Consider the following 24,965-nt stretch of genomic DNA (forward strand, 5'->3'; position numbering starts at 1 on the left):
ATTAAGGGGGTATTTTTTCCTTCATTGTACATTGATTAACAGTTAAAAGTACTTCTCTGTTTCAAAGTTTTCATAAATAATGTTGTAGAGAATTTAAGCATATCATAAAAAAAAAGATTTAAATATATTTGTAGGAAAATAGAGTAATATGTTAAAAATCAAACTTCAATTTTTCATAAATGAGCAAAGAGACTGGTGTCATTGAGAAAAACTAGGACCTTGAAGGCTGTAAGGTGGCTATTGTCCTACCCTGCTAGGACAAACACTAACCTGTTACCTTTCTCTAGTGACAACTAAGTAGCTAGACACTAAGCTCGCCATCTTTTCTGCAAAAGTCAACTCAGTGACATGACTGAAAAAAAATTACGTAGAGGAGATGAGATGCATGATCATGTTGTCCACAATTATTTTGAAAATTACCATCAACCAGATTTAACACTGAATATGTTTCAGAGAAAGGTCAGTTATTGATAGTAAAATGTCATTATTAAATGATATCATAATCTTGATGACAAGCACAACAGACAGATTTCTAGATATCCTACAAGGCAGCCAGCATGCTTTTCTGTGCTGTGTAGAGAAACAAATGCATACAAATAACTAATAATAGTAAAACAGAGTCATCGAGTAATTCAAAAGATATAGTGGCTCTCCTTCCTACAGAGATTAAAATTACATAACAAAAATAAGATAGTAACGAGCTAATTCCATCATCGTCATTATTATTAGCCTGTATAGTTTATGTAAATGTTAACAAGGGTTGTCAAGACAGTTAGATGATAAAGCATATGCAGCAGACAGATTGGTTCAGTTTAGCATCTGAATTTACGTTTTCGTTACAGAGAACAATTTCAATATGAATTTCATTTGATTTAAAATATACAAAAGGTTTTTCATAAAGAGACCTTGTTTCCTATAGATCTATATGAAAAAAAAAAAAAAAAAAAAAAAAAAAAAAGCTGTCACAAAAATAGAGTTATTTTAACAGATTCATTTCTAAAATGACAGGAAATGGATGACATGAAAGTGAATGGGCTCAGCAAAGTAAACCTCGAACAAATCCACTTTATACTATGGTTTTTCCAGGGCCAATGACAAACACTAACACATCTCACTTTGGCAACTACCTGCATGGTCCTCCCAGAGCTCATACCTCCACAAGGGCAAGCTCTATGTAGCACAGGGCATTGCCTGTATTTTTGTTATTAATAAAAACAATAGTAATAAATGTTTTTTGTTATTAATAACTAAAACACAGGGACCACTGTGTTTTGTTATTAATAACACTGATAGACTACTGGATTGGACACGTAAGAGGAACAGGCAAGGTATCATTTTGCTTCATGTTTTTATCTTTAATAAAATGGAAAAGAAGGAAATAATATCTATGTGTTATAACTTATCCATCAGGAAACAATAGCTTTATTTTTTCCCCATTTATAGACCCACATGGACTTTCTAGCAGCAGTGTGAACCACTGAATAAACTGAAATCCCTCTCAATCCATTTTATTCTGTTTAGTCACATTTTTCAGATCCATTTAGAAAAAAAATCATGACCCATCAGGGGCCTGAAGGCTGTAAAATATCTAACGTTTGTAGTTTTTATTTAACTCCAGTAAGTTTGATTAAGGCAAGGTGAAACAGTGTCTGCTTTTTCCAGTATGAGACAGTTTGAATATTCTCCAGAGTTTTTGTTCCATATCTGTAGAAATCATGATACCTTCTATGAAGTCTACAATCAATTTTCACACTGTATGCTCTAATTAGATATTAATATTGTTTCCAGAACAGACATCTACTGTCACCAAAGCAACACTGTACATCTGGAACAACTTTTTTTTTTTTTTTTTTTTTTAAATGGTTTGGAGTTTTAGAAAAATACAAACTTAATTTCAATTTTATAAGTGCAGAAAATCTAGCTGCTTCAGGCAACCAGAAATGCTGAAATGTTTTTGTCATTTCATTTGAACACCCTCATAATAATATTGGTGTGCCTCGGCACACAAAGCATGCTACTAGTATGATAAGAATGTAAGCTGTAAAAACAGAGAAAAGATTATCTCAAATGAAACTGATGACTTCAGCAATGCTAACTGTGACATCACTTCAGGCAGAAGAAATGATTGATTGGTAATTTTTAATTTTTAATTTTTTTTTCAAATTTTTATGAAACCTTAGAAATCCAATAGAAAACTACTTAAGCTGTGCTTCAGGACATGCTAGATACCATGGCCTGCTGTTTACCCAACCCAACGGCAACCTGATGCAGTTCCTCAAACAATATAGCAAAGCTCTCAAACATCTTTATTTCTGCACCTACACAGGCAGCACCTATTTTGCTCTCCTTGATGACTATGGAGGAGAGTAAACAGGATTTCTGACTGGTTCATCCAGTGCATGTGAACAGGTGCAAAAACACTTGACTGGAAATTTTTAGGAGAAAGAAGGAAGCCAACCTCATCAGCAGTAGTAACATGCTGTTATATGATTGCTTCTGCACTGAAGTTCCTGGTTTCTGTAAGGTGGCTACAGTTGTTCTCCTACAATTCGTTGCAAACCTTCCTGGTGCTGGTGTAGATAACATCAAAGCATTAAATCTTTTTTGTTTCTCCATTGCATAAAAGAATAAAATTGGGATTATGTATGCTGGTACATACACTGTGCATCTACAGGTCATAAAAACAACAAATCCAGTAAATTGCAGTCGCAATTTTTGCCAAGTAAAATAAAATATATCATCACTTCCAGAAAAAAAATAAAACCACTAACTGTTGAAAGTGAATGTTCTACTTGTATAAAAAGTGATCTAAATATTACTCTTTACCGACAGCATGAATTTGAGGAAAAGGAGTGTGAATTTTAATTACTATGCTACTGAGAGATGCTTAGCTGCAATTTAAAAGCATTCTTCATGTTTATTTAAAGACTATAAGAACAGCAGAAGAAGTGCTGCATAATAATTTTTTATTGTATTTGGAACTGAAATCATGCCTCTCTCAGTCTCCCTCCTCCAAATATTTACTTGTTTGAAATTCAGGATTTTAAATGACTGAAATTTTTATTAATTACATGAATAAGGAAAAATTCCAAACAAATGAAAAATGTCCACTATGTGCACTTCAGAGACAAGAAGAGGAAAGGGATCTTAAAGCTGAAATGTAACCTAGCGGTGAGGTATCAGAGTTAAAGCCCACTCACATGTGGAGTCCAGGTGGAGCTGAGAGTACCTTGTGGGCATATAGATTTAGGCAGCAGTGGTAACAAAATTAAACTACAAATAGCGGCTCAGAGATATCAAGATCAATGGGAAAAAGGGAAAGGGACAAAAGGAAAATGCAATCCATAGTGCATGCCAGGTAAAAGGAAAAACTGTGAAAATATGATAAAAATATGATTAGGCATGGAGAAACCCTTCTCAGGGTTAGGAAGACCCTCTGTCGCCTCATGAGACTCCACCATCATTGGAGCTTGGCTATGATTTCATGAAAATACCTACAATGACTTTACAGTGTGTACGACATGTGAAAAGATCTGACAAAGCATCCGACAAATACCAAGTCAACAAACTCAAGATATTGGCCTAGAAAAGCATCATCTATATGCATTGCTAGCAACCCTTAGCCATGACTATTAAGTTTTGCTGACCACTCAGTTGCCCTCCTGGACAACAAATGCATAGAAATTGTGACAAAAGAACATAAGACTGAATTTGAGATCTGCTTTCCTCCAAAATACAATCTTTCCTATGAGCACAGATTACTTGCTAAGATTATTATTTCAATGTATTATAATCTTCTCTCCGGAATTTGCATTTACATTTTTGTTTGTGGAAGCCAGGTAAATAATGACATGTTAAGAAACCAAAAAACAAGTGTAGTGAGTTTGTTACAATGGACTATTAATATAGACACAGATACCTGCAATAACAAGGCAGGAAGAAGGCCCAAGTAGGGGTACTACGCAGCTTCAATCTCTAGTCTCAGAGTCTCCATTTACAGGACAAGTTTTAAGAAAGAAACTTTAAAAGAGATATAAAGGAAGGTTTGCTCATTAGCAATTCCTGCTGAGGTTGCATAAGCCATAGATTTATAATGTTAATGTTTTCTGCTTCCATAGATATGACAAATATATAGCTTGCAATTAAAAAAAATGAAATATAACTAATGACATAGTTGAGTTTTAGATAATGAGATAGTATCTTGGAAAGCATAATTAAGGAACCAAGGGTGAATCTGAAGCCATTTTTTGAGTGTCTCTAACTTTGTAATTGCTCTGAGATTTCCATTGGCTAGTATCATAGTTAAAAATACAAAAAACACTTAAGACCTGGTAAAAATTCAAGTAAACCTTGAGACTGCTTCGTGTCTCTGAAGGTCCCTCTCCATTGAACTGTAGTGCAGTGCCAGTAAAGGAAGTGGAACACAGCAGCAAGAGCAGTGTCTGACAAAGTAGAGAAACGATATAGCAAAACCAAGGAAAAGCAGAGAGGTGAAGAGCTACAACACTGTGCTATCAAAATCTAGATAATTTTCCATCTCCATTGAGCTGCAGTGCTCAGCTGAGGCAGAGATGAAATCACACAATATTTAACAGTTAAAATACTGTTTAAGATACAAGTCCAAAGTGCCTATTAATTAGTTGTTCAAAAAACAGATCAAGTCTTTTTGAAAACTTGTGTTTAAATTGCTTTCAAGTCTGAATTATGATTGCTTTGTACAATAAAGAAAAACAATGGCAGAACAGACACTGAAAATCAAAACCATCTTTCTGGCTGCCTTTATAAATTTGCAGTTGCATTCTGCTTTGTGGAAAGCCCATCAGGACCACTTTGCTCTCTGCATTGCACCATTCCTATAAAGACAGCTCTTTTATTTCTCATAAGTAAAATTTATTTTTCCTCTTGGCTGGTGGGTTGACTGCATCCCAGTAATTTATCTATGTCTGTAAAAACACTTCCTGACACTGCTTCATGATGTTCTTTAAATGATGCTACTTTCCACTCTTCCATTATCGTGTTTGGTTGCACATCAGTGCTGCTCTGTGGGGCTCTCAGCCTGCTGTTCTTACTCAGGCAAGACTCCAGCAATGCCTCTAACATCTTAGTATGAGCAGGCTCACTGCACACAGGAGATATTATATTCTTTCATTATTGAAAAACCAAGAGGGAAACAGTTTTCTCCTTCCCACTTCAAGAAATGCATTGAAAAGCTCAAAACATAATTAAGTGCCTACTTCAAAAGTCCTTTGTCTAGACTCTTTCTCAGAGTTCCGTCCATACTGTGGAAAAACTTGTTATTAATTCTCTGCTATACTATGCTAAAGGTACTAAAGTGTTTTTGTTTTTACAAGGAACTGGGCAAAACCATCACCTAAGTGAATTATTAAGCAATACTTACAAACCAAAGGCTGTCCAGGGCAAGGGCTCTCTCTATGCCTGATGTCAAAGTATCAAGTACGTGTGCCCTGCTGGGTGTGAAAGCAACTCTGTGCTTCAGACAGAAACACACACACATACCACCCCCAAGGCACAATAAATCAGGACTACTGCAACACGCAGTGACATTTTTTTTCGGGTATTTGGTTATCAGTACCTGAAAGGTATTAGTGATACCTAAATTGACATTTTTGAGTGTACAGGATAGTCCACTGCAAGTTTATTTTTGTATTCCTTTGCATTAATATTTCACCTTTTCCATCTTATTCTACCCCACTGTATCATGTAAAGTATCAGCTTCCCAGATACAAGCTAGCTTAAGTAAACTGGGACCAATTTTAGGGACTATAGCTTTTGCTGCTTGTGCCAAGCTTCTCCCCCCTTCTGAGCTCCTCAGTTTGGAGAAATAGTTTCTGAATATCTTAAGTGTTTTCTTTTGATAAACATTTAATAAAGGTTTAATTAACTCAGGAAAAGGACAGGGGTGGGAGAATTATGAAAATGAGAATGTTTTTAGTAAAACACAACTTTTCAAAGACACTTCCAAAAACAGTCACTTCTTAGGAATGCGTTTTCTGCAGAAAGCTCCTTTGTGACCCATTGAGAAAGCACAGACCTAGCAAATACATTATAGTCACTCTGCATGCTGTTAATTTCACTGAAATTTCAAGCGTAAATGAGACCATAGAGGACAAAAAGTAACCTCTTATGAAAAAAACAAAACAAAACAACAACAACAAAAAAACACAACCATACCACAACTAGATGGACTTTGGATGAGTTCTACATTGCTGACATTTCATAAGTTTTCTGAACAGAATGGAATTTATGCTGTGGAGAAGCAAGTAAATAACATGCATTTTTCCTGGAGCTTGTCAATTTTATCACTGACCACACCATAATCTAAGACACAATCAGCATCATCAGCATCTTTTGCAACAAATCTGTTTTCTTGCAGCAAGTTATTTGAACCCAAAGTATCCACCAGTAACAGAGTCCCTATGCCTGCTTATTATCACTTGTAAAGATGTATTTTTGGTCATTGTCAGCTATCACGATGAACCTATAAAAAAGATTAATGGCTAGATGTGCTGATTAACATCCCAGTGCAAGTCTTTACATAAAAATAAGCAAAAAAAAAAAGTAACAAAACTGTAGCCAACAAGGCATATTAAAAGCACTGTTTAGCTTATTCGTATTTAACATGTTCAACCTAGTCTTAGTATCCCCTTACACTGTGTATTCATTTTTAACTAGTCTAACAATCCATCATTTGCTCAATCCATACCTTGAGCCAATATAGCTGTTGCTATCACTTTTCACTTAAAAGCACTGTTTCTGAAGGACTGAATGAAATACCCCAAGTTAAATTCACATTCAGTCGATGGGTAGCCTGCCACTTCTGCCATTCCTGACATTAAATACATACTTTAACTCTTGTTTTCCAATGTTTCTGTTCACAGATCTCTCCTGCAGCCCCCACATGTGTATTTCTGGTGTTTAGGCTTTTCTCGGCCTCAGTATCCAGTCACTCAGTTCCTATGTGATTCAATTACCCATCCTTCCCAGTTCCATCCTATAATTCTTTATTTCCTAACAACTCCAAAGCTGTGTAAATCCAGCACCCTACTCTAAATACTACTCTTTTGGCCCTTCCTTGGAGCACATTCCACCTCAGACACCCTACACTGACTTTAAGAATCCATGAGCCTTCTGTTTTGTCACTTCAGCTCTCAGACCTCTTTAAAATCTCTGCACTGCTGCAGGACTTCCTGAGCCTCCTTTGACTTCTTTTTCTGGTAATGACATAGAACTCATATTTGAGCTTGAAAACAGGTATACACACACACACACACATATATATACACATATGTATTAATCTGTCCTCTTCCACAAAGATACCTGCTGATCTCCCACAGTTACCACCACAGGTTCTGAGACACAAACTTGAAAAGGTCTGATACACCAATCTCAGAAATTCACAGCAGCTCACTACTTGGTGGATCACCTGGGGAAAGAATTACTCATTTTGTTTGAAATTATCAGCTCTGTCTCTTCAACAAGAAAACAGCCACTGCTCGAACAGAACAACGAATATTTTAATCTTCAGAAAAAACAATTTGGCTGCAAAGATCTGCAGGTTTACATAACAGGAACTTTTCAGCTTCAAACAGATGTGCAAACAGGAATTTAAAGAACACTGAAAATTGATGAAGAATCCTCAACAGCTGAATGACATAAACCGCAAGTGTTACAGGAGAGAAATAGAAAAAAAGAGGCCCTTTTGTATTTTGAGGAGACGACAGAGCTGGCACAGCACACTGCAAGGTCAATGCATTTGGAAATCCCAAAGAACACTGCAGAGCAGACACATCTGTAGAGTCAGTGGAAGGGTACACAACTGCTTTCTTCTGATGATCTTGAGATCAAGGAATAACTGGTTTAGATAGTCAGGAGAGTACATACCTCCCTGAGATGAGATGTCACAAAATGGGAATGCTCAACACAGGCAGAGGACTAGGGAAAGGGAGTTGTGGTAGAACTAGGAACACTCCATGAGCTGCAACCTACAGCAACTGAGCTGCTGTAGTCCTCTCCTGAACAGATCACAAAAGGTCCACATTAAGTCTCACATTCCCTAGGATTTGAGAAAAAGACATTCTCAAGTTCGGGAGGTGCGCAGGGTGGGAGTGGAGACCCTGACATAGCTTCTTGCTATATCCAAGAAGCAAAGGGAACCAAGTGGGCTACAGCAGCTTTTGTCATGCATTATCTCTAACTCTACCACAAAGGAAAGGGAACGTGGAGCTTCTTAGATACTTTAGAGGCTAGAAATGGGAAGAAATATCACACACAAGCTGTGCTGCATGACCATGCAGCAAGCTCTTGCTTCTGTTTGCAAGGATAAAGCCCTCAGAAACAAAAAAAGTCATTTTTAAAATAGGAGTGGAAGCCTACAGCATGACAAACGGGCAATAACTTCTTTAAATGCACTGCATTTTGTTGCAGCTCTAAGCATGCCAGAGGCACAATATAAGTTTCTCCACAGCTGCATTTTTATGAGCCCATGGGATGTATCTGCTAGGAGCAAAATCTAGCACAAGAGAGGTGCAAGGCAAGTTCCATTAGCACATAGATACCAGAAAGACAAAGGTTAGATAAAATGCAAAAGCAGGTAAATAAACCAAGCACATATGAGACACAAAGAAGCAGGTCCAGGCTTCCTCTATCTTAATCAAAACACAAAGGACTCATGCATTTTACTTTCATCAAAAACATTATTTAAATAACAGTATTTTGAGAATCACCTTTAACAATAGCATGAGGAACTGGGCCATGTTGGGCTATTGGGAGTGGCAGGACTTGAAAGCTGGAGCAGTCTTCACTGCTTGTAATTCCTTATCTTAGTGCTGGATTTTCTAGTCTTTAAACACAACTAGAAGAGAACTTGATTTAGTTACTGTCAGTAGGAATTAAGGACATCTGAAAAACAAAGGATGGGAAAAGAAAAAAATAGCTTATTTACAAGAAAACTGTAGTCCTGCCTCTTGTTAGAATAAACTTAGCAAAAGTATGCAGATCAGGAAGCAGCATATTTGTTGATATCTCTGCATTTTGTTTTGTTTTGTTTTTTCATGCACTTAGATCATAAATTTTCCTTCCCCTGTACATGTATGATGATTTGGATGAGACCTTGGCCCAAAAGAGAGTGACCAAACCCATTCATAACACTCATTATAATGACAAGGACCACAGTGCATGGGTTACATGGAAGGATAAGGATCACTAACAGGAATAAAAAGACAGGCAAAACTAACCTTTTTAATTCACATTTGTCAGTCAACTGAGTGACAAAACAACTACACCAGTCAGTTCCCAACACTTAGTCCTGTCTGGGAAAGCAGCTAACACCTTATGAGAAACTCCCCAGACAGACAATTTTGATTAGTTCAATTTAAAAAAAAAAAAAAAAAAAAAAAAAAAAAAAAAAAAAAAAAAGCCCATCCTCCTACAAACCAAAGCAACCACAATCACCCCAATCACCCCCCTTGGCTCCAGAGGACTGGTTATTAAACTTTCCAGTCTCAGCACAGTTTATCCCTGACCAGAAAAGTGGAAATAAATACATCTGCATGCCACTACATAGGGGATAGTGGAGTCAAGGAAACAACATCGAACTGTAGGCTTCAGAGGCCCCTGAACTGCACTGACTGCAGATGACTTGCAGGAAAACAGATCCTAAATCCTTCTCCCAATCATTGGCCTACTGTTCCAGCCCTCAGCTCACTACAGCTGTGCTGACACAGGTGTCATGGAAGCCACAGTATAAATCAAAAAAGATGCACCCTACAAATAACCTCCCATTGCATCCCCCAATAAAATTTTACTTTTAACTCCTCTCAACAGCATTAACAGGAATGTCACATAAATGCACCTTCTCCTTTGAGGAGCTGACATGACATGACATCCAGGCACACAATCATTGTTAATATTTAATTCGGGTGCATAGTATTTTTTTTTTTAATTTGTCCTTTTTTAAAATAAAATATCAGGTTAGGAAATACAATAAAACCATACTACAAAATCCATTTTCAGCAGTGATGTTCTGCATTTTGCTAGAATTGCCAAGGTCCTCTCTTCTGTCTTCCTCTATTGCTCTCAGAGACTATTCATTCCCAACACAATCATTCACATTTCAATTTTTATTTTATTATACTTAGATATGATGCAACCTGTATTTAACAATGCATTACCATTTTCAAGGGCAAATATTTTTCTGTAATCCCTGCTATGTCATTATTCTCTTTCTATTACACATACTTTAAATGTCAAAATCCATCTCCCAGAACTAATCAAATATAAAACAAGCCTAGCAGGAGAAAGTCAGCTTGAAAGGGGTATTCCAGATGAAATAAAAACTTAAATGTCCTTTCTTTAAAATAGACCTTGCCTACTATTTAATTTACTTCCAGGTTTGGAAAAGATCTCCCAGGGACAACGTATGGTAAACCAGTCTCATGCCTGTCTCAGCTCTGCTGAAACTAGCCACCATCTGGGGCAGCATACATATGGCTGAAGAATTAACCTGAACATTATGAAAGTGGGTGGTGGCAAACATATCACCACCATCTCAAATTTTAGACTCCCTTTTACTCCCAATAGACCAGCAGTAAAAGCATTAAAAAAAAAAAAAAAAAAAAAAAAAAAGTGTTAATGAAATGAATATTTTATGAAGACGCAAGTGTGTCAACATTGCATATTTAAGTGGTTTGAGATTAAGCTTGAGTTACATTTTCCATAAATTCCCTTAACTATACAGTTTACCAGAGCTGCTTTACTCTTATTAAATACTTCCTAAAATCCATCTCCTTCAGCAAATAAGGAAATAATAAAAAGTCTTAAGATCTTAAGATAGCTGATATCTACTTCTAGGTTATGAAATGTTTAGCTGGGATCTTGCCTCCACTCCCAACTGATGAGCCCATTTAGATTACAAATCTGACCTGTGCGTTGGTCCCAAAACACTGGATGACACTAGTTATTATGTTTCTGTCCAACTTGCCTCCTTCTTTATTCAGGTAAGACTCTTGACATAATTTCTATGATTTGTATGACCTTGCCAAGGTCTTTGTAATCCCCAAACTCTGATTTTCTCCTATTTTGGACATTCACTGATCAAAAAATACATTTACTTTTCCAGGATATCATTGATAAGATTACAGCTGCCTTGTCTGTAGAATGGGATTTTGATATATTCTCTACTAGGTTTACCACTGACTTGCTTTTTTTTTGGAGCAGTTCACATTCCGTCTTTGGGTGCCCTCACACAAATAGGCAGGAAAATGATATTCTGTGTATTGTTACCTAAACCTACAGCAACTCTGTAGATATCTACTCCCCATTTTAATGTACAGATGGATGAGAGTTGAAAGAGCTGACAGTGATATCAAAGTGTCTGGCTTCTTTTCTCCCTTGTTCTGAGGCAGGATAAGAAGCGTATCGAATTCTTCCTTTACCAGAAATCATGTAACCAGTTTGTAACCTGTAGTGAATTAATCACTGAAGCACATTTCACAGCTTCCACAAGAAGCCAGCTCTTCACAGTCCCTGTAGCTGGAAAATAATTCCTTATGTCAAATTCATTATTTACGTCTTTTATTTCCCACAGTAGTCTAGATAATAATTCGTGAAAAAATCTTCATCATTTTAAAATTATTATTTTATTTTGCTAAGTCACAAGAGCTCTCTCTAGTCTAAATAAACTAGACTAGACTGTCCCCACCAGTCCCATATTCTATATTTCTCATCTCTCCATGCTTTGGAAACTTCCATTTGTCTGCAGATTTCTAGAGCGCAAAGCACAAAATTGCATCTCTTTAGGATAATATCAAAATTATTGCAGTCACTACTATAAGCTTTTTAGTAGTGAAATGAAGCAGTTCCTTTATATCTATACGGCATTCATACTGCTGTCAATGGACGTGGAAAAAAAAAAAAAAAAAGAAAAAAAAAATTTTCACTCTAGTCAGTCAAGACCCTGCTTATAGGAACCCCATGCTGGGTAGTCAGTAAGGCTGCCAGTGGCAAGATTCCCCACCGTGTAAACGTGCTGAGTTTACAGCCAATTTTAATGTACATGAGCTTTTCCATGAAGCTCTAGACCTTTCATACTACAATATAGGTCTTTATAGACATTTTCCTAATTTGTAGTGAATTCTCTTACATTACTGTACCTACCCCCTCACTAAAGTTTAAGACACTGATTTGGAAGGGCAACTCTGACATCACACAAGAATATGTATATTTGTATACACACACACACATAAATATACATGTGTGTGTATAAAACATATATTTTTAAAAAATTAGGGTAGATTTAGATTAGATATTAGGAAGAAATTCTTTGTCATGACAGCAGTGATGCACTGGAACAGGTTGTCCAGAGTTGTTGATGCCCCAACCCTGGAGGTGCTCAAGACCAGGCTGGATGGGGCTTTGGGCAGCCTGGTCTAATGGAAGGTGTCCCTGCCCATGTCAGGGGAGTTGGAACTAGATGAGCTTTATGATCCTTTCCAAACCTAAAGCATTCTATGAGAGATATATATATTTATATATATATGTGTATATATATATATATATATAAATATATATATATATATACACTCACACACAGGGCTACATTTATTAAGAGTTCTCTCCCTTCTTCAACCTCCACACTAGTCTAAATATTCATGTGCCATAGCTGTTGTCAAAGACAGGCATATATTATTCAACTGAATGCAAGTAGAGACAAAAATAAAAAGGCATTCCAAACTGTAGGCTTCTTAAATATAACTTCAGTAACTGAGCAAGACAAACAATTTTATTTGCCTCCCAGAAGAATGTGTTTTAATAGAATAAAACCCTACCATCAAACACATAGATATCCAGGAGAAACAACTGTGCCTTGGCAAGATCTTCTCACCTGAGAATACAAGGCTCCAATTGCTGGTTTGTGTAGAAAAATCACACTAAAACAGCTGCTACAGATTCCAAAGAAAGGGGAAGAACTATTAAAAAAAAAAAAAAAAAAAAAAAAAAAAAAGGACATTCTTAGAATGGAGAAAGATGTAGTTGTGTTGCCTGTATCACTTCAAAACTAGATAAAGTTATCATGCAGTTACAGCCAATTTCAGGGGAAAAAAAAATAAAAAAATAAAAAAATAAAAAACCACAACACAACTGGCATGATACTTAAATTGACAGCAGGAGCTTGCACACTCAGTAAGATCCCTTCTTATCTCAGGGACTTCAGCAAGTGAGTTTCTGTGAGGTTGCTACAAGTATTTATGGAAAGATAATACTTTTTAAGCAAGAAAATTCTGCACAACCACCTGGCTTTCACACCAAGTCATCCTGGAATTGAGTAATGCATTTGAGCCTTTCAAAGACTATGTTTGGCAATTTAAAAATATACCCAGATACCACCACCCATACATCTACAGTAAAATCACATCCATAAATATGCCATGAACAAAACAAAAGCAAAGGATAAGGCAAAGGCAAAAAAACATTCAACAAGGATTAGAAAAATAAGCAAGACATCCATACAGCTGTTCATGGCTACCTGCCATTAGGCGCTAAGTTAACTTCTCTTTCACAACATCCTCTCCTTTTTAAATCTTAAAACACGCTGCTTGTTTTGTCACCTTCAGAAAACAAACAAACAAAACAAAACAAAAGAACCACCACAGCACTGAAATTTCAGTGGAAGTGGGATCCTCCTCTGAAGTGGCTCGACTTTTAGCCAGCTGCTCTCCAAGCACACTGGGTAGGTGCAGCAGAGGCCAGGGGTTTGCAAAACAATTAGGCAGCCTCTCATGGAAGTACCACTCCTTGTGCTGCACTGATTTAGGCTCCCTCATTGCTCAGCAGAGGGTGCAATACATGTTCAGAGTTTCAAAAGCCAGAGAGAAAATAGAGAAACGGATGAGAGACTTGTTGATGAACATAAATTACAGAAAAGGCCCTTAATCTGCCAACTCAGTATCTTAGAACAAGGCAAGGTAAAAAGTGGCACATCAAGAAATATAATTACTTACCTTCCAGCTGAAATAAATTATAAGCTCCTAAGCCTAGCAGACAGTTCTGAAGCCTGCAAGAAAAGCAGGTAAACGAAAGGTAGTTGCTCTGAGGGCTACATAGTTATTAAATCTCTTCTCATTTTTTTTCCTACACTTCTCTAAATTGCAAGAGGGACTAGAAGTTCATTTTCTTCAAAATCTTGACCCCATAAAGTATATGAAGCCCAGCAAGAAGAGTGATCTGACACCAGTCCTGCATCTCTCTGGACATATTTTTCCTTCGACTGAAGCATGTGATTTACAATTTTGGGAGAGCACTAAATGGAAATGCTCTTTCCTTCTCTGCAGCTATGAGTCACCATCCAGACACCACAGTAAACTCAGTTACGCATTGAGCAGAGGTAACTCATCACCCTGAGCCTTATCTATGGGCAGTGGTGAGGAGCAGGCCACCTCTCAGCATCTCTAAATCAAGGCTGATTCAGACCATGAACAATGAAGGAAACTGCCTCTACTTCCACAAATTAATGGGAGTCTAGAATGAGCTTTGCCTCCTAGTCTGAGTGTCCCTGCTAGTGGATTGGCAAGGGATAATTATCTTACCTGGACCTCAGCACTGGGGTTTGTGGATTTACAATGGCTGGAGAACTGCAGTCCCCATGCTTAACTCCCAGCAATGCAGTTAACTGATTTGTTGCTTCACTGACTTGTGTTTCAATTTACCTTTTTCACTTCAATGTCTGCAAAATCCTTGATATGTCATCTATTTCCCAATAGAATTGAAAAAGAGAAAAGTGGAAATCAAATGGTGTTAAGTGAGATGCAGAAATGAAATGGTTGAAGAAATGACATAACCCTGGGAAAATTAATTACAAAACTGCCATCCAAAATGTGATCAGGAACAGAGTCGCACATATCCCAAGGCCTTTGATAAAGAAAGTCTAATACCAAATCAGGAAGAGGAGGAGAAAGCAACTTTCAACATTTCACACAAGCTGGAAGCTAATCAAAATTCAGCCATGAAGATGACATTTCCCTTAAATGAGCTCCCCTTTAGCTTGTCAAAATGGTGACAGTTTTAAATAGATTGTACTTCACAGTTTAATTACTAATGGATTTTGTTTTGTTCTTTGGTCATCTTCAATTTAGTGTGGGTATTGAATTTATTTTGCTTTAAAAATTAACATAAAAAAAAACATTCATTCTTTTTCCTCTTAAGACTTACTTTTACAAGACATTAGCAATATTTTTAAAAACTTTTTTTTAAAAAGCCTAAAATTGCAGTGTGTGGCAGAACATCTAAATAAACAATATGAGTGAACATTTCAGCATTTATTTATTTTACACATACATAAATCAGATTTATTATTCCAGCAGATTCCTGGGCTTGGAGCCACAAGGCCTCAGACTCCTTTCTCCTCTGTATGCTCTGAGCGAGAGACACCAGGCTTTATTCACTGCTAGCCAAAATCTGAAGAAGCCACTTAAAGGAAAACAAACCAGCCTTGCCTTTCCAAAGAAGAAAGTGGAGGTCTGAGCTCTGTCACACACCAGGATATCACCAATGACAGAAGGGTAGCAAACAGCTGAACTTCTGAAGGGGAGCCCTGAGAAAGAGATCTGGGGACTCTAAAAAGAAATCAGAAAATAATGGAAATGCCAGGGAACATGCACTGTTTACAGCCTGCAAAGAGTAGGATTATACAAGTCACGCTCTGAGAAGCAGTCTTGTCCTGTAATAAAATCCAATTTTTGGAAAACATTTGTCTTCATGGAAACTGAATGAATTTACTCTATCAAGTTACATATTCTCCAGGAATCAGGTGACTGAAATAAAGGATAAGAGAAATTTGTTACCTGCCCTGTGCTTAGGTGGTTCACACTGAGGATGTATGTATGCTCATAAACACCAGTCTAATGCTCCTAAAACATTCCTGCATGCCTCGCAGTTTACTGGCAGCAGTACAGATATCGTGTAAGTACCAGCAATGGGAACATCCTTTTAGGGACAGAGAAGGTAAAATGTCCATTCCAGTTCTACAAGCTTCTCTGCCATCCTCAGCACAATGACCAAAGGAACAGCTTAATCATACGTGACCATAAGCAAAGGTAGCCCCATTTTTTCCCCAGGACATGTCAGACCAATAATTGCTCAACAAGGGCTGATGGATGCAGGTGCTGCCTTGTGTGCTACATCCAGCATTTACACCGAGGCTGTTCTGTCCGTGCAGCAGTAAATGCCAGGGAGGTGCTACACACACTGAACTTCCCTGGCACTGTGGCTATGTAACAAAGCAAAACAGCCAGCGGCTATGATGATGTTATCAAGCAAACATTGTTGGATAAATATCAATGGCAGGTGAAAAAAAAAAAATAAAAATCTTCCAATATCTTAAAATGCCAGAAGAGAAAAATTAGCTTCCTTGCTAGCTTGGAAGAAGGTGAAGGTTTTGGTTTGTACCTCCTAAAATAACAGCAGGGCTTTCAGAGTATACGCTTTGAAAGAAAGAATAATAATACATAGATAGCATTTATTAGCAGCAGCAGCCTCTAAGGACATAAAAGAAATAAAAGGCAGTGACCTAAGGAGAGCAAAGAGATGTATTATCAGAGGTACCACCCAATGGTCTGACTGACAGAAAGGTCATTTCCAGGGCTAGCTTAGGTCCCTCTTCTGGACCAAAACAGAGACTACAGCAAGGAGCTTGAAAAGTGATAGCAATGACTTGTTGCTATGGTTATGGAAAAGAAAGAGGTAACTTTTCTCAAAAGCATACTCAAACAAAAAGGCAAGCTACCATGATTACAAGCAATATCAAAATGTGCAGTTTTGGATTTCAAAAATGGTTTTCAGTGTCTAAATCACACACCTCTTCCCACCCACCCTGTAAAATTAGAGGTGCCAGGCAGCAGCATGAGAAGTAATAGGAACCTTATGAGACAGTCCCTGAACATCTGCAATGTCAAGTGTCTAAATCTCAGCCTGCTTTGCTTTCTTTCCACATACATTCATTCTTATTATTCATTTTGAAACTTAAGAAGAGCGACATCCTGATTCAAGGCTTCATGCCCCAACCCCTAAGTCAATTCTTAGTCACCATCTCAGGAGAGCTGGATGATTTCCCTCCTTATAATCTTGCAAATAAAAGACTGCCTTCCGTAGAAAACACACTAATGAAATCATGGCTATCGTGCGTGTTTACAATAAGCTCAGAAATTTTGATAGGGATTTTCATACTGTCTGAACAACATCATCCAGGGCAGCTGCCCCAGTGGGCAAGCACTGAGCCCAGCAGTGACATGGGAAACACCGCTGTACATACTTGCTCCATCTTCAATACAAGATGTACTACTTGCTTCAAGGTTTGCACTAGGCAAAGTCCCATCCTGAACCAGTCCACAAGTCATCCAGAAGAAAAGAGGTCTCCCTGTGAAATCTTTTTATTGACTCCATAAAACTGCTTTCAGTTCAAGTCTTAGTGTGATTTCTGTCACAGACTGCAGGTAGATTCACAGGCTCATTTTTCCTACCTACCCCCAGGCTAAAATAGCTCTGAGTGGTGGAATAAACAAGCCTAGCAAAGCTATGACCTCTGAAGTCAGTCTGGGTTTTGCCATTGATGGAAAGCCAGGATTTCACCTGCCATCACTCTTGCAGTTTAGGCTAGTGTAAGGTTTGGAGCAATACAAATATACAAATAACCTCGACTTAGATCTCTGTAGTAAGCCTCCTTCTGCCAGAATAGATCATGCTGCCACTTTGCTGTGATTTTCTGGCCAGCACACTGCTTCTGCTCATGCAGCAGTACCACAGCAAAGACTGCAAAGGGTTAAACACACCTGCAGTCCTAGAGCTCACTGTCACTTCTCCCTCCCTCTGTAGTTAGCATGTAGGCAGGAAAGGTAACACTATGTCATCTTGTTCCGAAACACATCATAGCAAGTACCAGAAATACTCGGCAAAATACATAGCAAACGCATACAACTGACCAACCCGTGACCAAGTACAATAAATGCTGCCTTTCCAAAAGCATTGCAGTTCCAGCCACAAATGAGCAACTGGCAAATTAGTAATTTAGATTACTCCAGGAAAAAGCTACATAGCCTTGAAGACAGTTCTGAAATTTCTGACTTCCAAACAGTAAAAATCATACCTTCTGCTATTAAATTATAAAGTAATCTCAGTGTTATACACCAAGACAATAAATTTACAGAGCTCAGCATACTGGGTTGAATGATAACAAAAATATTTTTTTCTGTCCTGAAGGCCGACAGCTTCTCTGCCCTAGAGGGAAGCACTTGTGAGCAGATTGCTTTTTATGAAAAGAGAGGAATAATATTTACATAAGGAAGGCTTTTTTCGTTTGTTTGTTTTTCTCTCTCTCTGAACTGGCATATGCATTTCAGCTGTAACAGTAAATTAGGCAATTTCATGAATTCACAGCGGCATGCTTGATCCTGAAGTGTTCAAAAACTTAGAGGAAACTCAGAAACTACAAACACTAGATATTATGGATAGAGTACTGTAGCCCCCACTGATTTACAGGCAGCTTGCTGCCTTTAAACCACTCAACACTGTTTACAACTGTGTTTTGCTTTCCGTATGCTTTTCCTTAGGTTGGGAAAAATCATTTCATTGTCCATAATATTACCCATCCCAAGCTGTTCAGCATCCCATAATAATTGAAGATCTTAGGAGAACACACTAAAGGGAAATAATTTCCTAGGTCTCGGCCAGTGTCACATTAGCAGAAAAGCCAGCCAAGGCAAAATCCCAAAAATGTAGTAAAGTAATGAAAGCTTCACAGAGCATACATGTTCTTTTTTGAGGTAACTTTCAAAAGACCCCAGGAAGATAGAACCCCAGGGTCTGGTCTTCCCCCAAGTTCATTTCTACCAGAAAGGGTTTGTCTGTTTGTCACATGGCTCATGAAAGTCACTCAAGTTCACCACTCTGGGTAAATACGCATCTCTTTTAAAACAAGAAGTTTTATTTATTTTACCTGTTCCTGCCTCCCACCTACTCCCTATGCATCCTTCACCATCACAAAACACAATTTTCATTTCCCTTTCTTAGCCCTATAGCAATGTTTCTGTAGCTACACAGAAATGAGTGCAATCAAAACAATTCCTATTATACCCGTTTGAATAATAAAAGATCAGGCTTCACATATCCTGAACATACCATTGCAGTACTGTAAACCTTCCCTTCACACCTCCCACCTACTGAAGGCTAAAACACACATTTTCTGACAGAGATCATCATCTCACGTCTACCATCTTTCATTAGCTAATTTCAAAGCTACTTACAAAAAAGGTCCACATCAGCAAGATAATGATGTCTCAGAGCAAGGAATTTGTCTGTCAGGAGGTAAAATATGGGTAATTTCAAGAATACAAGCCTGCATACTTCTGCAAATGTTTGCTTGCATGTGTATAGCAAATCTGATTTTTAGTTTTAGTACACAGAAACCCTCTGTCTCTTCTGGGATTTTTATTTCAGTTATGAGCCTTGATTTCATGAGGTGATTGTAGAGATAGGCTATACTGATAACAAATTATTATAATAAATTTGAAAATATTCCAATCTGTTTGTATGGGAGAAGATCAAGCCACAGCAGCTTTCCACAGTTTAGTAAACCATACCACTTTAATACTTATGTACATTCACAAGTATCTATGGTAACAGCAAATTATATTGCATTGCCACACAGTACTCACACTTGTTCCTTCCTTGACTTCAGGTGATCTACTAGCTGCTACTGGAAACCTGTATGGCATCCAGTCAATACCTCTCCCAATTTACAATCCAATCTTAGCACACATCATCCTTTCCAGAGCTGAGCTCTAGAGTGGAAGTTCTATCATCACACCTTCTGAAGAGTTTTCAAAGTTACCATGCCTTGTGTCCAGCATCTTCATTTTGTTGACATTTTCACCATGTAGTTTTTGTTTTTTTCTACCCTTAACTTTTCCTCTCTCTCTCCTTGGTATTTAAGGCAACACCTTTAGCTCTCCCATCATCAGCTCATGCACACACATCTAACTCCCACAGAAATGTCTTTGTCCTAGAGACATCACAACTCCTCTCTAACTCCCATCTCTTCCCTAACACTTTTCTAATGCTTCTCCCCAAAATGAAATTGCTGTTCCAGGGCTGCTCTTGCTATCACAAAGAGCAGAGTTTTGCTGTTTCTTTCTTTCAGGATTCAGCACTGACATACTATTATAGTTGTCATTTCTGCAGCCTCATCATGCTACACAGTCATGTCTATTTGTTAGACCTTTATTACCCCTACATCTCCCAGAGCTTTACTAGCCACCCCCTCTCAGGACTGATTTATTTACCTTGGATTGCAAACCCTAAATTCATTAGCTTGTCCTTTCACAGAATGAATCTCAAAGTAGTTTTTTGGCTGCACTTGGAAATTCTCTAGATACATTTGGGTTTTTTTCCTTGGCATTTAGAAAGGGATCTAATTTACTATAATCTGCCACTTTTGATACAGTACTGTTTGTTCACTCTTTGAGATCATCAAGGGAAATATCAGCATCAGAAAAAAAAGAGATGACAAGTTACTGGAACTCCCTTCAAATCATCCTGTGAGTAAACAAGACATTCTCTTTTTTCATGAAGCTGAACGTGTGGAAGCATTTCACGGGTACTGAAGCCAGAGGAGACCACCGCCAGCGTTAGTTATGGTGATGTTCACAGACTCCCTAGCAAGTGATCAGACTTTCTCCCAGGGAATTCAGACATGATTTTGCATTTAATTGCCCTGATTCAAAAGAGGAATAAGAGAAAAATAAAATAGAATCATAAAGGTTGGAAAAAACCTCCAAGATCACCTGGTCCAACCATCCCTCCCCCTACCACCACTATTACCCACTAAACCATGTCCCTAAGCACCATGTCCAATTTTTCCTTAAACACCCCCACGGATGGTGGCTCCATCACCTCCCTGGGCAACCCATCCCAATGTCTCACTGCTCTTTCTGATAATAAATTTCTCAGAATTTCTAACCTAAACCTCCCCTGCTGCAACTTGAGGCCATTCCCTCTTGTCCTAAAACGTAGGTACTATCCCAAAATCTGCCACTCTTGCCAGCACAGCACAAGAAACTTGAACTCAAAACTTTTATGTTATGAAAGTGTAACTAAGGATTGAATAGAATAACTCTACATTGAATATGTTTCAGTTCTTGTGATCAGAGCAAGGTCCTATAAGACACAAGAGGGTAGTTTCTAAACACTCAGGTGCAAAAATAAGTCAATAGTTCCATAAATCTTACTGGTGTTTAAAATTATTTAGAAACAACTGCATAATTTCTAAGGCTTGCCATTTAGTCAGTTATAATGTCCTGTTTTGGGAAACACACACTGTGCATGAAAATGTTTGATATGCAGTAGTTATCTGCTGTGCAGTTTGAAATGTCACTCCAGAAACTGGGAGAAACCATGCATTTTCACAGATAACTTGAAGTATCCCAAGATGAAAAATATCTTTGAATTATAAACAATATATAAATTAAAAACAAAGCCAAGACACCTTCCAAGATAAATCACACAACAGAACATAATTTTGTGAAGATAAGAATTAAAGGAAAATAAATCATTTTAAGTGTTAAAACCAGGAAGAAGGAAACACACACAACAGATCTTAAAATAATCTAGGATAATTCCCAGTGGCTCAAAAAAACTCACAAAATGTGCATTGTTCACTCGGTCAGAATGCTGATTAACAGATTATGAGCCTACCAAAGCATTACCAAGCTGCAAGTGCAGCTTTCCCAACCTATCCCGAAACTATCAGGTTCTTGAAAACGAAGCGTAGAAGAACTACTCCTAAAAAAATGGAGAGGAGACAAAACAAAACAGCAAGTGGTATCAATAATTGAAATCATTTGGAAAACACAGCAAAGCATTAGCTAACCACATCTGTCATCAGACCAGCTATCAGAAATAGTAGAGTGCATGCTTCGGCTTTCATCATTTGCAAGGATGATCAACAAAAAGACAGGCTTGTCCAGATTTATCACGTTGTTCTGGATTCCAGTTCTAGTAAATTATTCGTTTGCTCAGATAATCGCCTATCATAACCACAACATAGTGCTGATGTTTACTTTATTTCTCCTTATTACTGGCCATCTTAAAATCATTACACTTTCCTCAGAGTTATTTACGCAACCCATTATTTTCCCACCAGTCTCAGTAGAATCACAATTCCTCAAAAGCTCATTTACCTAATGGGAGAAAATGTTATTTACTGACTCACTGTACCAAGCTTGGCAGTATGTAAGATAGAGAAGAAGTGGTTCTCAACCCTCTGGCTTAAGCATACATTACACCAATGAGAAGTTAAAGATGTAAAATAGCATTTCTGTAAAAATAGATAAGAGAATGCAACTGCCATGCTATTCATGAGTTTGGAGAGTCCGAGCTGTCAGGAGCCAGTAGGGTGTAAGGTGAAAATCCTCTCTGTATATACCCAGAAAACCCAGCTTCTGTGTATTCAGTTCACTGGCTGCTCAGGTACAAGTCCTGCAGCACACTGAGACATTAAGAGGGGAAAAAAAGAACATACTTAGCAAAGACCAAACAGGAGAATAGCAAAGAAAAGTTATCTCACTGCAGATTTTTTAGTTCAGCTTTTCTTCCAAAGCAGTCTACAAGTGACATCCCTAAAGTTGCATTGCCGTTCTTTGAAGATATACCTAAAACTCAGAGTCCCAGAATTTGGCAAAATAAATAAATAAATAAATAAATAAATCCCTAACAACAGTTTGAAAATATGACCTTGCTCCCACTGCATGTTAGGTGGTCTTCTCTTACATCCCTATCCTCAGCTTAATCCATTTGACCTCTATCTTTAAAAATTCCATAAAATCCTGGATTAGAAGGTACTGCAATAAAATGTGGGTGCTAGCCATTTCCAGCAATCACACCCTGACCCAGCTTTTCTGGAGTGACACACACCGCCTCTTGGTACAGCTCTTTCATATATATGTCTTTTATCCCACTGAGTGCTTAGGGTCAGCCTGTAGGGAAGCTCAAAGGATCAATAACCCAAGAAGAGAAGGAAAATAAACCCAGCTTTACTAGGACAGCTCAGGAATGATTTAAAGGGTGTTTTAAGTTCTTACATGAAGCAGTTGCTGCAATTCCCACGTTGTTAGAAAAAAAAACGTCTAAACTGATGAATGTGTTGTCTCAGGTCTGATGGATTGCAGATCTCATGACTGAAGAGTTCAGCCAGTTTATCAACCAAATACTGCTACTCTGTAACAGTTTCTCCATAGAAATCTTTCAGAACCTTACAGACAGCTGTGAGTAGGAACACAGTGCTTTGCTTAGTTTGTCTTTGCTAACTACGTCTCCTTGAAATGGTTATTTCTGAAGCTTTTGAACATTTTTAAGAGGACGAAGTGAACTTACATCCAGATGTGCAGAAGTGTGAAGTTCTGTGCTATGCAGTAAGCCTAAAAGCTTCAAAGTGCAACATATTTCTTCTTATCTTCCCTCCATCTCACCTGATTGCATTCAGTATCTAAAATAAGACTGCCTTCCTCACATCCTGAAGGAAAAGAATAGCATTTCTTCCTTCAGTTTTAGCTAAGGATTTGCATCCTTTGGTCGGGTCTTTAAATAAATTCACTCTTTCTGAAACTCAGTGAAGGGCAGAGAGCAAGAGTTAAGTTGCACCAGAACAACCATGTAGAGCCCTTGTCTGCTGAGAGGCCAAGTACCCGCCCAGTACCTGTAAGTTCACAGAATCTGCTTAGCAAGTGGCACAGGTTTCAATCCTGAGGTTCAAAACCAAACTGTATGTAAAAGCTGTATGATTGAATACTCTGCATATTAGGGTCAGCCAGCAAAGCATATGGAGAATGTTTTCCTGAAACTTCTCACCATCTCTGAATGACTCATTTGTTCCAACAATATGAACCCTATATTTAACCCTAAACATTCTATACATTATACAGATATTAAACATTAAACAGAACAAATAACAGACACTGGAAAATCTGTCTCTTCTAAATTAACATATAACATGGAAATACCATTTACTGAACCATTTGAAAACTTCATTCAAAGCATACAGAAACATGGTGGCAAATTCCTACACAACTTTCCACCAAAAACCATATTATCTCTATTATTTCTTATAATGGAAGATGTACAGAGATAGAGCTTTCCCAGCCAGAACATCAACATGTTATATTTATTGAGCACAGAATCAAGTAAATCTCAAGAGCATGGAATACTTAGTTCTATCTGGCTGCAAAGTCACTTTGCACCCCACCCTTTCCAGACTCTGCAAACATGAACTGGCCTAAGAGTCTGTTATCATCCCCTGTGGATCAGCTCTTGCCTTGTGTCTTGGGGACCATCAGCCAGTGCCATCTTAAAACTGCCTTCTGTGTTGTTTTGCTATCAGTTCTCCTACCTTCATTTTATTCCATAGTGTTAGGAATTTCACTGAAGTGAAATTGTACTGAAGTGAAAATACAAGAGATGGCCCTCATCTGAAATTTCCATAATGTTTCCCAGGCTATCAGCTTATCTGCTCCTCATCTCTTTTTCACAGATACCTAGACCTTCAGAAATCCGAAACAGAATTCTCTGCACCTGCTTGTTCTTCATATCTGCTTTTGAAACACAAATTTCTGTGTGAAGGTTGGTTTTGAAATTAGCAGCCTATCCAGCTGCTAATGGTCCACCCATTAGAAGGGGCTTGTGCCACAGGGCTCTCTAGGACAGCTGCATCAGGGTAAAGAGGTATTTTTCCAGAATGACCAAGCTGGGTGGATATGAATTTGATAAGGACAAAGGAACATAAATTTGTCCTTTTTCAAGACAAGCACAAATGAGAATAGAAAAGTCCCAATGTTGCAAGACAGTCTAAATTGCAGATTTTGTAACCAATGTTAAGGGTTAGCCTGCAAATGGAATGTTTTTGGCTG

General features: G+C 38.0%; 1 protein-coding gene across 12 annotated transcripts in view; it reads right to left on the minus strand.

Annotated features, from left to right (window-relative positions):
* The window catches only part of HTR2C (5-hydroxytryptamine receptor 2C), a 223,107-nt gene that overhangs the window by 105,845 nt on the left and 92,297 nt on the right, over window positions 1-24,965 (minus strand). Inside the window, exon 1 of one of the 12 annotated variants that reach the window (XM_084534456.1) lies at window positions 14,019-14,038. The exons of 10 other annotated variants lie outside the window; for them this stretch is intronic. The gene's annotated coding sequence lies outside the window, so the exon portion shown is untranslated. Of the gene's footprint in view, window positions 1-8,744; window positions 8,764-14,018; window positions 14,039-24,965 lie in introns of those variants that run through there. One more of the 12 variants, XM_084534458.1, reaches the window with a different exon arrangement.

Source organism: Aythya ferina, assembly GCF_964211825.1.
Source record: "Aythya ferina genome assembly, chromosome: 13".
NCBI lineage: Eukaryota > Metazoa > Chordata > Aves > Anseriformes > Anatidae > Aythya > Aythya ferina.